The sequence below is a fragment of the Schistocerca nitens genome, chromosome 1 (assembly GCF_023898315.1).
Source record: "Schistocerca nitens isolate TAMUIC-IGC-003100 chromosome 1, iqSchNite1.1, whole genome shotgun sequence".
Lineage (NCBI taxonomy): Eukaryota > Metazoa > Arthropoda > Insecta > Orthoptera > Acrididae > Schistocerca > Schistocerca nitens.
In genome coordinates this window covers 679861407-679880254 of record NC_064614.1, presented here as the reverse complement: position 1 = coordinate 679880254, position 18848 = coordinate 679861407, and the positions used below count along the sequence as shown (strand labels likewise).

General features: G+C 43.1%; 1 long non-coding RNA gene across 1 annotated transcript in view; it reads left to right on the top strand.

Annotated features, from left to right (window-relative positions):
• The window catches only part of LOC126236809 (uncharacterized), a 47179-nt gene that overhangs the window by 14943 nt on the left and 13388 nt on the right, over positions 1 to 18848 (top strand). Inside the window, exon 2 of the long non-coding RNA XR_007544985.1 lies at positions 2105 to 2337. This is a non-coding gene — a long non-coding RNA (uncharacterized LOC126236809). The remainder of the gene's footprint in view (positions 1 to 2104; positions 2338 to 18848) is intronic.

Genomic DNA, 18848 nt, shown 5'->3' with positions numbered 1-18848 from the left:
GTTCAATATAAAATTTTCTTACAAACTTTTACCCTGTTTATGTACCTTTCAACCTGACAAAATGTTTGTTAATACCGGAAAAGTAAAGGCTCTATTTTTCTGCTTCTTTTGCATATTGTCTGAGATATTCTTCACGTATATTGCATGAAGTGTATTTTGATCTGAAATCTGTAAAGTAATACATCAAAAACGTAATGAAGAAACCAAAAGAACTTTGAACTTGCAAAGTAATGCTTTTTTAATATACTGGGCTAATTTCTAAAAAAGTGTTATGTTATACGACTTTCTTTTGACATTATGATTCAGAATACTAAAAAACTCGGGAATAAGCTAAGTTCAATAAAAGAAAGTCATTTCATCGTTAGCCTGTGTTATTTATGAAAGACCAGAACTAATAACGAGTGATGACCATGTTGAGACGGACGCTGTAGATACAAAAGTACTGTTGTTGCTTTGGTGATGTGCAAATAAGAAGGCGGGTGCATGACGTGTTCTGACGGAGCATACTTTGCAGGGTCACAATAGTGCTCTCAAAACAGTCGAATAATCCTAAGGCATCATTGGCGGCAAGACCACGTCTAGAGTATTTCAGATTCTGATACGTTTATGAGGAAGTGATTTATGCTGGGCAAATATAATACTTCCCATTTTGGCCATTAGGTGAATATCTGGTGTTGTGAAAGCAAAAAAGGCGTATAGAAATGTTTCCAAATGTGATATATTAGGAATGGGACGTGCGCAGAAAAATCAGACAAGTGAGAAAGGTATAACTTTGATATTATTACTAACTGCCGCTTGGAGACGATGACGAAATGTTGCATCTGTAAAGTGACATGATCAGCAGTAACTCTCAGCAGTTACGGTTGAATATGAGTAACGTGTTGCTGTATTCTAGGCTTCAGAGCAGGTAGAGACCGAAGTAGTCCCTGGTAAACGTGTCCTTTTATGTATCTACAGAGCCAAAATTCACATGGATTCAGATCAAATGAAAATCCAGGCCACGCAACTGGAAAACCTCTGCAGAAAACACATTCTCGGAAGGTTCCACTAAGCAGACCTTTCACTGGGCGAATGAGGTGATGTGTTGCCCTACCTTGCAAGAAAACAGTGGTTTCCACATAGGTGGGCTCTTCCAAAGCAGGAATCACATGCTGCATATGGAGGTCTCGATAACGTGCAGATGTCGGTGTACCTGGCAACCTGTCAGTCCCTCTGGGTGTATTGTCTTCATAGAAGAACGGATCGAGAATAGAAGTGCTTGTGAAACCACAGCACATAGCCAAATATTGCGAGTACAATGGCTCTTCGTACACCACAGGTGGTTTATCTGTACCTCTAATTCGGCACCTGTGTGTACTGACTGCAGCCTTTAGTGTAAAAATGTGCCTCGTCACTCCACAGAATATTGCCCGGCCACATGTCATCAACTTCGACCCGTGCCAACAACCAAAGAGCAAATTCGAAACATGGCTGCGGGTCGTGAGGTTTCAGTTGCTGCACCATCTGGATATCGTATGGGTACCGGTGTGAAATATACCGCAAAACTTTCCATGGTATGGAGATTTCTAGTGACATTGCACGAGCGCTAGCACTACACGAGCATGTGCTGCATGCACAGTTGTAGCATCAGTATCCACGTCGGTAACTTCCACTTCCACCGGGGTAGAAGTCTGCAGCGCTAGATTTGCACCTGGTACCCAAAACTGGAACAATTTTTTTCTATCTTAAGTCGGTTCTGCATTAACGCATTAGCATATCTACCAAGTTCGCTGCCACACGATAATTACGGACCACACTGGACCTCCGTGAGTACCTACACTTCAGTTATAACCACGCAGTACCTTTACCACACATAAACTAACAAGAAAATCATCTTTAAATGTGTTATGCGTACCCCAAAGTTCACCGTACCATTACACGCGATAGAATGACGCTATTGGCTACAGTGTTGCGTCGTGCACTTGCTCATGTCACACTGCGTCACCCTACCACCATCCTTCTTAAGTGCATACCGAGAAAGGAGAGACGAAGAGCGTGAGTTAAGGAGTAATTGACATTTGTGGCAGGTAGCGTGTGTTGGTAATGTGAATTCGTATGCGTGCAGGTGAGCCAGACGCGGCTGTCGGCGGCCCGCTGATTGCACGGGCGCACCACAAGGATGCGCCGGCGCCCACCGCCCGCCCCCGCGCCTCGGTCTGTGTCTGGGTGCGCAGCCTGACCGCGGTGGTACAAGGCGTGCCGAGCCGGCGTCGTAGCCAGCCTGAGCACTCTTCTCACCAGACACGACCTCTTCAACCGCAACGGCGTTCAAATACTGCGACTGAACTAGAGCTTACGGTGAGTGCCTTATTTGCGCCGCTAGGAACTCGAGACGACATTCATCACATTCGCAATCGGGACACGCTTAGGAAAATTATTACTCCTACTGGATGCAGTGCACAGTGTCAAAATAATAATCGCCTTACGAACTCCTCCATTTCAGAAACTCTGATTATAGTAAATAAGCTCACCAGACACAATACAGGCTCGAAATTTCAGTGACTGGGTCGTTGAGAACCGTGCAATTCATGCATTTCCGAGGAGAATTGCCTCATTCCTCTTAACAACTCAGCGACTGCAACATCTTTTTTATCCGCCGATACCGGGCAGCAACTGTCGATTAAAATGTCCTCCTCTGCACACGGATTACATCATGTTTCTACGACTACAGGTAACCACGGTGGAATGACGACATATGGAAGTTTGGGTCGGGCAATGGGTCGTGCAAGAATAGCTTAATTCCATGTACTTTAGCACCAGAGGAACGAGGACTTTTGCTGCGTCCCGCCATTAGGGACAAGCTTGAGTAGTTTATGTTTCCTTCCTTGTCATTCATGGCTTATTTTTGTTCTTATGTTCACCGCTAATTTTCCCGTTCCTGCAGGCACAACAAGATGAAGTTCATTTTTCAACAGGACCACACCCAAACACTTCCTTACGAAGTTAAGCAGTAACTAGCAGATCACCTCAGACTGGATCCTTGGCTCATTGCCGGCATTCAGCTTTCTTTCACAGCCAGCATTGTTTATCGAAAGATGACATCTGTGGCACTGTACACTGTCATGGTCACTAAGTACACCGATGTCCTTTAGTCCAAACACTTCGACCATACAGAACATGGTCCGCAAATGCTAATACACTATGAGCTTGCTTTTGAGGTGTCGGAAGATGTTTCGACTGTATTACATTGTGATTACCCATATGGCAGAAAAATGGCAAGCTTTCGAAACATACAGAGTCTACAAAAGAGCAGGGGAAGTGAAAATCGACCTCTCAAAACGTGTCCCATCATAGCCGAACAAAAGTGAATCTTGTGCCATCGTCGTGTATGACCACCAATCTCTAACGTGATCTGGCTGTAGACAAGAAGACCACGTTAAGATGGCATGACTTCAACGACGTCTTACGAGGGCTCCTATATGGGATGCTGTATCCACAGACACCAGTATTCTCCCGACGCACAGTGTCAGGCCTCCCACACCACCTTTGGTGGACGGCAAAAGTGGAGATATGCTGAAGGAAACAATAGCCTCAGGATGGCAGGACTACACAACGCCAGAAATTTTCGACGACCTTGATGACATCTACTGTGACCACAAAGCACCAGCCACCCGTGGCTGTACCTCAGGAAAAGATGGACGCGGATGGTAGAATTGTGCCAACATTGGCCTTCCTTACATATAACAAGGGGTCAACAGAACACCCATGACATATCAGTATACCATAGACGTCACATCTGTAAGCAACAATCACCTCAACACCAAATAAAATGGAGACAGGCTCCTTCTAATCAAAACCTTCTTCATAGGTCTTTCGTGGAAGAAGACGGTGATACTGATGGTGATTTGGAATTTACGCCAGACAACAGTAGACGACCAGTTCCCCACAACTCGGTCATGACAATGGTATCACATGATTTCGCACGCAGACACCAGCGTCAGACGGACAAGACGACTATCCTGCTGTGTAGACCAAAGACACAGCAGTCTGAGATGAAAGGAATGGCGAGCTATCCCTCGGACCAAAACAAGCTATTGTCCGGTGGGCTGCTGAAGTTGAGGCCGCCAATGATGTGGTGATTGGGAAGGTGGAGGATCATGGCATTTTGTGTACCACCTCCAACCATCAACAAAGTTAATCGGGGTTACGGGCTGTGACGTTCAGGGCTCTCTCTATGACTTGTCTGCCATTACGACACCTTCAGCCGGCGGATTTAAACAGCAGGCTTTCCGTCTAGCTACTTTTAACATCAATACAATCAGGACATGACATAAGGGGTCCTTGCCGTGGCAAATACTCACTGCAGCAGATGTCCACGTCGTCTTCTTACGAGAAGTCCATGAAACAAAATTCCCTAACTACTTTGGATATATGGCTAGTATATCAGAAACGTCCCCCACAGACCGTGGAATTGCCATCCTCCTTTGTCAGAGCTTGATGCCCACTTACTTGTGACACCTTCCGAATGCCAGGAGCATGACCATTATCGTCAGCACTATGCAGCTTGTGAATATCTACACTCCTTCTGACTCAGGGCGACAGAGACAATGCTCGCATTCCTTCATGAAGGGTATAGCGCAGCTCTGCCAGAAACGCCTGGATGACATGGTGATGGTGGCGACTTCAGTTGCATGTCGGTACCTACCGACTAACTGCTGCATCATTCACCTTGTCTGGAACTTGAGACCCTTATATCTAACCTTCAACTGGTCAACATGTGGCGATCTACACATTGTGATTCACCTTGCCAGTAGCTCGTCAAGAATGATGTAAGTGTTTTGCCTCACACAAACCCAAAAGACGGCGATAAATGGAGCGGAAGAATGGCATACGACTTTCACCTACTACGTGACATATATCTGTGCTACTGCCCTCCATTCCCTCTGCAATAGAAGATTCGACTCCCCTGGCTGATGAACGCTCACTGCCTCGTCTCACAGGTAAGTAGGAACGCAGTGGAGCCCACCTGGCACCAAGCTGTCAGCCGTCATCCTCTCTTCGGGCGAACATGAATTTGATGGATCAAATGTGCCAAGCCTGCTCTCTGACAGACACTGATGGCGTTCGGTAAGGATGCAGCAACATGGAGATGACACACAGTTTACTTTTATTACACTATATTACAAGAGTGTTCCACTGTGCAGCCCTCAACAGATCTCCAGATACTGATCATCGAACTAAGTGAAAATCATAGCCCTGATGAACCTTCAGCAGGTTCTATTACAAGGGTGCTAGCTCGTGATGGGGTACCTCAGAAATAACCTTAGATTAACCACGTTAACTTGGAGTGCAAAGAGCCCATAAGAGTGGTGGTGGATACCTTGGTTAATGGTGATGGCCATCTCATCAAGGTGCAACGAAGCATTGTCAGAGTCTTCCAAGGGCATTAATCGCTACTCAATGTGCCAGAGGGCACAGATCCTGTGACAGTAGCCACCATTTCTAGATAAATTCTTGGTACAGTTCCATCAGATGTGGCAATGGACTTATTGCTGGACGTGACAGAATATGTTCGTGACGCTATATGTAAGAGGGCAGCTAGGACATGAAGGGCCCCAATTGGAGATTTATGGACTTCGAAACTGGTCCTGATACCGCATGGGACTGAGATTTGTAGGGAATAACTGTCCCCCAACATGCGCCTACTTGAGGCTTTGCTAGAAGGTCTGATATTGCCAATACACATACCTGATGGTGGTATCGGACGCGAGCTTACTGACCTTCGATGATGCTTAATACTGAATTGAAAATTTTCACACGGCTACCAGGAAACTGAGATTCAATTCGGCATGTCTCCAAAGACGAAACACCCCTAGGAGGTCAATGCATTATCAGGTCTGCTTTGTGTCAATACAGGGACTTTATCTCCGTAGCACGAATCCAGCGCCTCCCATCAACACTGGCATCACTGCATTATGCAATATGCGGTATCCTGATGCCTTCATAGATATGGTCATGCCCTCCTACATGGGACGCCGGCACCGGTACTCACAGGAATCCTCAGAGTCAATAGTTCAATGCCCCAGGGCTGTCATTTACACAGGTGCTTTATGCTTTGGTCTTGGAACTCCTGCTGTGTGACCTGCGCAAACATTTAGCAGGACTCCGATTTGGCGGTGGAGTTTACCAACGCACCGTGTACGCTGATGATGTGATGCTCGTCGACCGTGAAGCCTGTGACATGACATTGGCCATATTCTGGATTGCAGCATATGGAGCGGAAAGTAATTTCAGTATCGAAAAATCTATCGCACTGTCTATGGGCTCGACTAGGTCACGAGAATGCGTTGATCCCTTTTGCCTTACCGACACACCACGATGCACCCGCAGCTCATCGTCTAATGGATAGAGTTGCTGCCTCTGGACCAAGGGGACCCAGGTTCGATTACACGCCGGGTTGGAGATTTTCTCTGCCAGGGACTGGGTGTTTGCTTTGTCCTCATCATTTCATCATCATCATCATCATCATTGGTGATAGTGGCTAGATTGGATTGCGTAAGAAAATTAGACTCTGTAAAACTGGGACTTCACATGGGCGCTGATGACCGCGCAGTTGAGCGCCCCACAAACCAAACGTCACCATCACACCTCGATGTCTAGGACTGGACCTCACAGTCGATATCCGAGCAACGATAACATTGAACAAAGACACTTGTTACAACAGATACGAGCCAGCGTTGTGGATCAAAGCTTCTTGTCGCTCAATATCGTACGTCAGGCACATTATATCAATGTGCCCTTATTATTGCGGCTTCCACACGTCGCACAGCCCCTATCCATTATGGACTCATTGGCCCATAGTATTATGGCCGCTTACGGTTCCTTTCTCAGCAGAAAGAAATTAAATACGACTCGCTCACCGTACCCAAGGGCAGAGGAGGCTCGGGCTCGTCAACGTCTACGACAGGGTGGTTGCCCTCTACATCAGCACCTACCCAAAGCTGTGGCGTAGATGTCCTCTGAACTTCACGAGATCGTTACTGATCGCGATGGAACAGCCTTCTCTTCACCCAACACTTGTGTTAGGAGACCTCCCACCTCCTTTAAATCACCTGGAAGGATTCTATTTGGATCACAGTTATCTACACCAAGTGACACCGACCCGGGTTCGAGTACTGGTAAGGCACAAATTTTCAATGTCGTCATTCCCTTACTCAGCTGATGGTGGTTCGTATTCGCAACTGCGAATACATCTAATGTATTTCGTAAAGGCTGTAGCCACCGCACCGCCTGTTCCTTTGCATATGCTTGTATATCCGATGGAACACTGCATCATTTTCTCAAGAACATGGGTACTGCAGTGTCGTATATATCCGACGATACCGCCAGCGACTTTCAGTCAAAATGTCCTGGTCTAATGAGAATTACATAGTGTGTGTATGAGTACAGGCCGCGCGGCTTAAGGTGCCATGTCACGGACTGCGTGGCCCCTCCCGCCGGAGGTTCGATTCCTCCCTCGGGCATGGGTGTGTGTGCTTTTCTTAGCATAAGTTTGTTTAAGTAGCGTGTAAGTCTAGGCACCGACGGCCTCAGCAGTTTTGTCCCATAGGAATTCACGCACATTTGAACATCTGAGTACAGGTTGAGACCCAGGAACGACGGTGCACGGACGTTTGCGTCTGGCTATGGATCGTCCACTGTTGCGGAAGCAGTTAAGGTGACCGTTCACGTAAAGCGGGAGGACAACGTCCGGGTCACGTTGCGCCACAAATTTTCACTGTCATCGTTCTCTTATACACCTGATGGTTGCTCATATTCACAACTGCGAATACTTTACGTATCCATTACAGGGTGTTCCATTTAAGTTTTCCATCTCATAATTTCCGAAAAGAAACAAACTGAGAAAACTGCAGTTGGCCAGGAATGCACCCATGTCACGGGCTCATACAATGGGCAGCAATGTGTAATACATAAAAATCAAGTAACACCACTTTCTATTCAAATTTAGGTGTTTTTTAAATGGTAGGCGTATGTTTTATCTATACAAATAAAAACTGGAAGTGCAATTAGTAATGGCACACTTTGTCTCCTGTTCTAAACGCCATACATTCTGAGATACTATACTTTAAATCAAACAGAAGCCTTAATTTGAGGAGGAAATTTCTGAGAAAACTGGAACAGTATCGAATTGAAATGTCTGGAGTGTGATGCTACAGAAGAATATGGAAAATTTGGTGACTGATAAGGTAAAGTTGAAGAGGTTTTCCGCAAAATCGACGATGAAAAGAATATTTGGAAGGACTGACAAAAAGAAGGGACAAGATACTGGGACATGTGTTAAGGCTTCAGCAGGGAATAACCTCCATATTACTAGATGGAAATTTAGAAGATAAAAACATTCGAGGTAGGCAGTGATCAAAATACAGAGTGAGTCACTCACTATTGACACCAAGAAAAACAACGGGGGGCATCATATGACGTTGGTTTCTGGTTGCTAGATTGGGTCGCGTCAAAGATATTAAGGTCAACTTTGCTTTTTTAAGTGTGATGCTATAGTTAGATACTTGTATTCTGATAGCCGCTATCGAGAAAAATCCAATGATGTGTAATAGTAAGGTCTTTGAAAGTCACAAAGGTGGTATGAACGTCATTTACAGAAGGTGTTCGAAGGGATGACCATTGGTATCAGTGCAGTGCTGCAATCTTCTTATCATGGATTGAGTGGTATTCGTTATCACATCGGCACTTATCGAAGCACATGCCCTGACAATTCTCTCTTTCATATCTTCAGGTGTAGATGGGACGTCTTTGTAAACAATGTCTTTTACGAATCCCGACAAGAAAAACTCCAGAGACGCAAGTCTGGAGAACGAGCCAGCCATGACACATCTCCTCCGGGTCCAATCCAACGATTTGGAGATTGTCTCTGCAAATCATTTCAGCCGTCAGCGAAAAATGTTCTGGACACCCATCACGTTGATAACACGTTCTGTTCTTTGTTCCTTGCAGAAATGTGGTGTACTTCCTTCCATTAAGATTTCCTTCGATGAAATAAGAGCCTACAGTTCTTCCAGAATCCCACACCATACATTCACCGAACACAGTTTTTGGTGTGAAAATTGCCTCAGCCAACATGGATTTTCAGTTGCCCAATAATGCATGTAATGCAAATTAACAGTTCATGGTTCGTGAATGTAGCCTCGTCAGTAAATAGAATCAGATTATTAAATATGTAATTCCTCTTATGTTGAGCCCATGGGCAGAATTCTATATGATGTCTATAATCCGTACCAGTTAATTCTTGTTGGACACTGATATGGTAAGGATGATATTTATGGAGATGCAGAACACGAACAACACTACTCTGGTTCATGCCAGATTCCCTTGCGATTTGACGCGAACTAACACAAGGATCTCGAACCACACTGGCAAGAGTACCAATATCCGTTTCCTCGTTAGTAACTTTCCTTTGTCGGGTATGTTCCCGATGCTTTAAAGATCCAGTTAATTTTAGTTTATCATACATATATTTTAATGTACGATGTGTAGCGTGAGTAAGTTGAGGATATCTTTCAGCATATAAGTCTCTAGCTCTCAGTGAATTTTGTTGGCATTCTCCGTAAAAGGGAAGCGTATCGACTTATTCTTTGAAGGAATACATCTTTCACATGCACTTGATTCGACGATACTAGTCTTACATCCGATTAGTGTCGTATTGCGAAACCGTCGAATGGTGTTTACATGTCAATGGCACGTTAGATGGACACGCCGTACTCTGCGAATATTTACGATTTGCACGATATGCGAGAGAGAATTGTCAGAGCATGTGCTTCGAAAGTGTCATGTGATAATGAATACCACTTAAACCATGATAAGATTTCAGTACTGCATTGATACCAGTGCTCATCACCTCGAATACCTTCTGTAAATGGACGTTAATGCCATCTTTGTGACCTTCAAAGACCTTACTGTTACACTTCATGGGATTCGTCTCGATAACCGCTATCAGAAAATACTTACCAAACTACAGCATCCCATGTAAAAAAAGTTGACCTTCATATATCTGACGCGACCCCATCTAGGAACAAAAAGCCAACGTCATATTATGGCCCCTGTAGTCCCATGCAACTTTTGTCACACAACCCTTTAGCTCCTATCACACTTTCGGAGTTATTGTTGGTGGCAATAGCTAGTGACTCACCCTGTATATCCAGCAAATAATCGAGTACGTAGGATTTAAAAGCCAGACTGAGATGAAGAGGTTAGCGCAGAAGACGAAATCGTGCCGGGGCGCATCAGACTAGTCGGAAGATTGATGAATCAAAATAATAACCAGATATCCAGCTCTACTGTTTTAAGGTGATAATAAATAACGTTAAAGCAGAAAGAAAGTCAAAATAACTTGTTAAAGTACTTCTTCACGGCTACATTTTTTAATAAATGCTTCATGGATTATTAACAGCGAGACATTTGTGTTCTGTACCAAACCGCTGAGATCTATAAAGTGCAACAACGACTTTAAAAGGGTTTGCAACCACTCAATTAGTGGTGTGAGGAAACGTGAACCTGATGAAAGGTAACAGAGGAATAAAGTGAGTAACCTGTCATCTAACGAAACCAATATCGCTACCAAAGTCCTTACATCACATGTACCGACGTAACTTCTGGTAGCATGTGGAAATTCTGTCACATCCTGACGTTTCCATGACGTAAGTCGGCCAACTAAAGAACGTACCACGCTGCCTTTGGATAACTCCCGACGATGATGACGGTGGAAGGCGTCGAAAGCTTATATTTACGTACAAACCTTCCGTGGAATGCAACCCTTGAAGCAGATATGCGATTAGGATGACTGTTGAAAAGGTTGAGATACACATTTGGCGACTTCGTAAACACATTCCTTTCTCTACTTTCAGTAACTCACATGTTACCTCTGGTACAGAAAGGAATAATACCGGATCATACTCAATCAACAAGTGTACATGACTCTCGCAGCTCTAATATGCATACGACGAGGCACCAAGAAATGTAGATATGATTTAATTCGATATACATACTGTGTTTTGCTATTATTCGGCACATATCCAGTACATTCTGTATGTATAAATTGGCTATATGATGATGTTTTGTTGTGAACAGTCGAGTCGTAGAAATCTTAACCCTCTTCGCTGGTGGACGAGGAGAGAGCAGGACTGGTTTTGGATTATCCTAAGCGACTACTGACAATTCATTAACTTGTGACGTATCAGTAACCAAGTACATATCCTGTATAGATTGGTGTTTGTCGATGAACTTTGACACGTGTGCATAACGTAAAATACCTGTTGTTGTTGTTGTTGTGGTCTTCAGTCCTGAGACTGGTTTGATGCAGCTCTCCATGCAACTCTATCCTGTGCAAGCTTCTTCATCTCCCAGTATCTACTGCAACCTACATCCTTCTGAATCTGCTTAGTGTATTGATCTCTTGGTCTCCCTCTACGATTTTTACCCTCCACGCTGCCCTCCAATGCTAAATTTGTAATCCCTTGATGCCTCAAAACATGTCCTACCAACCGATCCCTTCTTCTAGTCAAGTTGTGCCACAAACTTCTCTTCTCTCCAATCCTATTCAATACCTCCTCATTAGTTACGTGATCTACCCACATTATCTTCAGCTTTCTTCTGTAGCACCACATTTCGAAAGCTTCTATTCTCTTCTTGTCCAAACTAGTTATCGTCCATGTTCACTTCCATACATGGCTACACTCCATACAAATACTTTCAGAAACGACTTCCTGACACTTAAATCTATACTAGATGTTAACAAATTTCTCTTCTTCAGAAACGATTTCCTTGTCATTGCGAGTCTACATTTTATATCCTCTCTACTTCGACCATCATCAGTTATTTTACTCCCTAAATAGCAAAACTCCTTTACTACTTTAAGTGTCTCATTTCCTAATCTAATCCCCTCAGAATCACCCGATTTAATTTGACTACATTCCATTATCCTCGTTTTGCTTTTGTTGATGTTCATCTTATATCCTCCTTTCAAGACACTGTCCATTCCGTTCAACTGCTCTTCCAAGTCCTTTGCTGTCTCTGACAGAATTACAATGTCATCGACGAACCTCAAAGTTTTTACTTCTTCTCCATGAATTTTAATACCTACTCCGAATTTTTCTTTTGTTTCCTTTACTGTTTGCTCAATATACAGATTGAATAACATCGGGGAGAGGCTACAACCCTGTCTCACTCCTTTTCCAACCACTGCTTCCCTTTCATGCCCCTCGACTCTTATAACTGCCATCTGGTTTCTGTACAAATTGTAAATAGCCTTTCGCTCCTTGTATTTTACCCCTGCCACCTTCAGAATTTGAAAGAGAGTATTCCAGTTAACGTTGTCAAAAGCTTTCTCTAAGTCTACAAATGCTAGAAACGTAGGTTTGCCTTTTCTTAATCTTTCTTCGAAGATAAGTCGTAAGGTCAGTATTGCCTCACGTGTTCCAACATTTCTACGGAATCCAAACTGATCTTCCCCGAGGTCCGCTTCTACCAGTTTTTCCATTCGTCTGTAAAGAATTCGCGTTAGTATTTTGCAGCTGTGACTTATTAAACTGATAGTTCGGTAATTTTCACATCTGTCAAAACCTGCTTTCTTTGGGATTGGAATTATTATATTCTTCTTGAAGTCTGTGGGTATTTCGCCTGTCTCATACATCTTGCTCACCAGATGGTAGAGTTTTGTCATGACTGGCTCTGCCAAGGCCATCAGTAGTTCTAATGGAATGTTGTCTACTCCCGGGGCCTTGTTTCGACTCAGGTCTTTCAGTGCTCTGTCAAACTCTTCACGCAGTATCTTATCTCCCATTTCATCTTCATCTACATCCTCTTCCATTTCCATAATATTGTCCTCAAGTACATCGCCCTTGTATAAACCCTCTATATACTCCTTCCACCTTTCTGCCTTCCCTTCTTTGCTTAGAACTGGGTTGCCATCTGAGCTCTTGATATTCATACAAGTGGTTCTCTTCTCTCCAAATGTCTCTTTAATTTTCCTGTAGGCAGTATCTATCTTACCCCTAGTGAGACAAGCCTCTACACCCTTACATTTGTCCTCTAGCCATCCCTGCTTAGCCATTTTGCACTTCCTGTCGATCTCATTTTTGAGACGTTTGTATTCCTTTTTGCCTGCTTCATTTACTGCATTTTTATATTTTCTCCTTTCATCAAAATACCTAGCAAAATTAAAATGAAGGTAGTAGTTGCAGTATATACATAAATATTTACACAGGTCAACTGCGATGCCAAAGTTATTAGGTTGTACTGCAGAAAATATATGCTTCCATGTGCCATATGACGATGTTACGACATTGAATGTGAGGTCGAAACTCTCTGAGCTGCTCAAATTCAGAGCCATTACTGAGGGCGGGTAAAGTTGATGTATTTTTGAAAAACTGTGCAAACAAACTGTCAAAGGCTGTAGGCACATTTTATTCAGAGCTGGAACCGAGTACCCTGTGTAAAGCTAACGTTGGCCTCCATGATGCACTAGTGCCGGGAGTGTCCGCAAGAGTCGCCTGAGAGGACTGCTACATTATGCAACTGAAGCGCGCTGACACAGCACTGCACTAAACGGTGGACAGGGTGGCGGAGGGAGCGGCAGCTTTACTTAAGCGTTCGATACCCTGCCACTTAACAGTTGGGGTTGGGGGGCAAATACGCATCCACCGTATCACTTTCCATTACTAAATCATTTATTCCTAAAGTAATTCTTCGTTAGATTTTAATGAAACAGGAACAGAAGAAAGAAAATATTTTTCTCGTAGCAGTCATTTTCACATGTAAGATGATATAAATGGAAGATGTAGTTTTCAACACGAAAAATTACTAATTCACTGTGAAATAAATACAATCGCTATTGAAACTGGCAGTATTTGTATATCTCGCGTAAAAATTAGGGGACTTTTTTTATAAGCATGAATGATAGAAAATTTACTTTTAAACATTATGATACCGTCACACACAGGGTGTTAATGTCTAACAATAACCTTGAAACATGTCGGTACGAAATAATGTCTGTACACACATTTTATTTAATTGTATATATTCAAAAAGCAATTGCGGCTATGAAAGATACATTAAGGAGTATGATTAATATTCAGGGTGGATTTATGTCAATGATACGATTAGCTGATTCCGTTGGTATCCTCAGAGGCAGCGAAGTAAAATTACGTACATGTCGTATGGAATAAACAGTTAACTGGGCACAGAATATGGATTGAGAGTAAACCTAATAAAAAAGTTATTAATGAGGAGTAGCAGAAATGAGATTAGTGATAAACTTAACTTCAAAACTGGAGACCAGGAAGTATATGAAATAAAGGTGTTCCACTGTCTGGGAAGCAGTATAACGGATGGCAGAGCAAACAAAGAGGACATAGATAGCTGACTAGTATAGACAAAGAAGGAATTTCTGGCCAAAATAGGTCTACTAGTTTCTAACAATGACGAAAATTTCAGGGACAAAATTCTAAGAAAGCCCGTCTGAAGCATGACATTGTATGGAAGTGAATAATGGGCTGCAGACAAAGCGGAAAAGAAGAAAATCGAAGCATTTGAGATGTGGAGCCCTAGAATGATCCAGAAAATTGGGTAGAGTAATAAAATGAGAAACGATGAGCTTCTCCGCAGAATTAGCGAGGAAAGAAATATGTAAGGCATACTGATGAGAAAAAGGGATAGAATGATGTAAAATGTGTTAACGCGACAAGGCGTAACTTGCGTAGTGCTTGAGAGAGTAGTAGACGGTATAAACTGTAGGCGAAGACAGAGACTGGCCATACTGATAAATCGAGTGAGGTGGCGCAGTGGTTAGCACACTGGACTCGCAATCGGGAGGACGAAGGTTCAAAACAGTGTCCGGCCATCCAGATTTACGTTTTCCATTATTTCCCTAAATCGCTTCAGGCAAATGCCGGGATGGTTCCATCGAAAGGGTACTGCCGACTTCCTGTCCCAACGTTCCGTAATCCTATGGGACGAATGACCCCTCCCGAAAATCAACCACCCAACCAACCAAACACGTAATTAAGGGCGGGTGCATATGCTACTCTGAGATAAGCAGTTAGGTACATGAGAGGATTTCGTGTCGGGCCGCATTAAACCAGCCACAAGACTGATGGTCGGAACAAAGTGTTGAAAGCTTATGACTATCCCTCGTAGTGTAAGTAGCTGTTCATAACACCATTTCCTACATTGTGTGTGTAGTATACGACATTTTATACGAGGCGGTCAAGATGCATGTTGAAGTTTCAGCAATCTTCAGCAAGGCGCTGCAATGAGCTTCGAACACATTTGGACATTCCCGGCATACTTCGCACTGTGTTACAGGACGTTAAACTACAATTATCCATCCTTTCTTCAAGTGAGGGTGTGCAACTGTAAAACATTCTTTATAATTATATTCGTCTTGGTATTTTAAACATCAGATATGATAAAATTAGGTGGAAGATTCCCATATAACGGAATGTAAGTATGTTCATTTTATTTTTCCGAAAACATTATGATGGTACATTAGACGGAAACACCAGCCTTTCATTCGTTACGATATTTGCTGCCAGACGATGTTCGACAATGTGTCTCCACGATGATACAGTTCCTCTCACATGAGAGAGAATGGAAAATTTATGAAACTGAGCAGGAGAAATGTTATTCGTGAAACAGTTAGTCGGAATCTATAAGCCAAAAATTGTGTGTTTTGGAATTTCATGTAGTTCAGCTTACGAGGACAAAAGTTTAAACAGACATTAGTAACAGTAGCATTTACAATTATTTAATAAACAAGTCATTGCTGACGTTGTGCAGTTTTCCCAACGTCAGCAAGGACAAGCCTGTTCTACGTTAGGGCTTCCTGCTACCACCAAATCATGTAGATCCGATGGTGATCTCTGTAGTATATCGAAACCGGTCATCCACAAATAAAAAGTAGCAACTTATATGCGACCATGACTACGATTACTAAATAATTATAATACTATTAGGTCGCAGTTTCCTGGAGCAAAAATTTATAATAGTTTCTAAAAGTTGTAATAGTATTTATCTCAATAAATAGGGGTGAATATTGAAGCCACAATAAATGTTCTAAGTCTCGTTAGCCAGCTTTTATTCCAGCATGTGTCTGTCACCAAAAGATCTGCAACACCATTTCGAACCACCATTGGTATTCTCCAGGGTGTCTTATGCACGATGTAATTAATAGGAAACAAATGTTGTCATGTCTTCTTTCTTACGGTTAGGGAATATCTGACGCACGTGTTTACGATGAACCAGTGAAAAATGGTGAATGGTTCTGTGTAGAAAATACATACGTGTCCGAATATGAAGTACGATATATTCAAACAAAGTGAGGGTATGTTCTTCAAGAGAGTAGTGTATACCGTTGCATAGCTAGGAGGAAGCAGTAAATGATCTACTGATTAGTAATGAAGTCACATAAAGCACTAGAAATAAGAACAATAGACAAATAAATATCATCTAGCACCGCCTACACCATGGTCTCATTCCGCTAAAGGTAAGGCGCCGTACGTTTCTTCACATATGTCCTATGCAGAAGTCCTTCACTGATCTGTAGCTCCAGAAGAGATAATAAACGGCGCGGATGTTGAGTACAATGATTCACTCGCTGTTCCAAACACAGCCGGCCGTCCTCTGCGGAATTAATATCGATTGATTTATTTAGCCAGTTGAGGTGCAATACAGTGCGTGAATGTTCGTCAAAGGGCAGCCCTCTGGACATGGCTGCTATCACCTTGACAGACTGAACAGTACACTCACTATGATGACACTGAAAAAAAGTAATATTTGCTCACCAAGAATCTGTACAAATAAAGATGTAAATGTTCGTTCATCCATAATCGAATATCTGCGGAATCTGTTCACCGGTTAGTTTGAGGTTGTAACAAAACGTTGCATTCGAATACGCACGTGTTTTGAATACCTTTTTTAACGTAAATAATATATAGACAAGTAAATACTGTATAAAGGGGAAACGTTATTGCCAAATCTCTCGAAAATTTCTTTACGGGTTCACTGCACATTTTCCGCTATAATCTAATAAACATTCAGATGTACATAGACTGTATATTTTAATATCTGTTGTATATTAATATATTTGTATTTTATAAATGGGGAACATTGTTGCCAAAAATTTCAAACAAGTACTGTATCGATTTGCTTCAGTTTTCTACACTTTGCTTTAATAAATGTCTGGACACATACACCGAGCGGACAAAAGTCACTGGATACCCCCTGACATCGTGTCAAGCCTCCTGCGCGGCGTAGTGCAGTAACTCAGCGTGTCGTGGTTTAAGCAAGTCGCTGGAATCCCCTGTAGAAGTATTGAGCCACGCTGCCTCTATAGCCACCATAATTGCGGAAGTGTTGCCGGTGCTGATTTTATGCACAACCTGACCTCTCAATTGTGTCCCACAAACGTTTGTTGGGTGGTGAAATAATTTCCTCGCATGGTCTACTATTTTATTCAACATTGTTACCCCGTGTTATGGCGCATTGTCACCATGAAAATTCCATCGTTCTTTCTGGACATGAAGTACATAAATGGAAGAAAATGGTCTCCAGGTAACCCGGTATAACCATTTCCAGTCCATTAGCGGTCACGTTGGACCACAGTACGCAGTCCATTTCATGTGAACACAGCCCACATCGCTAGAACCACCCGCAGCCTGAACAGTGCCTTATTTACAACTTGGCTCCATGCCTTCATGGGGTGTGAGTCATACATACTGTGACCGTACCATCAGCTCTTACCAACAGAAATCGCTGGTTCATCTGACGAGGCCACAGTTTTCCAGTCGTCTAGGGTCCCACCGATATGATCACGTTCCCAGGAGAGACGCTGCACTCGATGTTGTGCTGTTAGCAAAGGCATTCGCGTCGGTCGTCTACTGCCACAGTCCATTAACGCCAAATTTCCCAGCACAGTCCTAATAAATAACTTCGTCGTGCGTCCCACGTTGATTTCTGCTTTTATTTCACGCCATGTTGCTTATCTCTTAGCACTGACAACTCTACGCAAACACCGCTGCTCTCAGTCGTTAAATCAAGGCTGTCTGACACTGCTTTGTTCGTGATAAGAAGTAATGCCTGAAATTTGATATTCCCGGCGCACTCTTAACCCTGTGGATTTCTCAATATTAATTCCTTCGCGATTTCTGAAGTGAAATGTCCCGTGCGTCTAACTCCAGCCACCATTCCGCATTTAAAGTCGGTTGATTCCCGTCGTGTACCCATAATCATGTCGGACACCTTTTCACTTGAATCACCTGAGTACAAATGACGGCTCAGACAATGCTCTGCCATTTTATACCTTGTGTACGCGATACTACAATCTTCTTAAAACATGCATATTGCTATCCCATGAGTTTTGTCACCTCAGTGAATATGTTGTTTCCAAGAAGAGAGTGGGGGAGAGGAGGGGATGGACAAAGAAAATGGGAGAAAGTGATAGACTGATAGAGGGGGTGGGAAGAAAGGAGCAGGAGAAGACAGAGAGAAAGGGAGGTTAAGATGGCAAAAGAGATAGGGAAGAAGGTGATGGACAGAGCAAGTAGAGAAGATGGACAAAGAGATGGGAAGGAAGAAATGGGCAGAGACAGGGGGGAGAAGGAGATTAGTATGTACGTCCGATTCCCCTACAGACATACATGCATACATATATGTCCTCTCTGTTTTCTTTCTTTTCCCTCTAACCAGAATGAGCAACAGCAACGCGTGGACGGAGATTCCCATTTTACAAATAAATAGTCTGGTTCAATATCACGGCATTCTGAATGATTGTGCCCAATAGATGGTAAGAAAAATTATAGAAC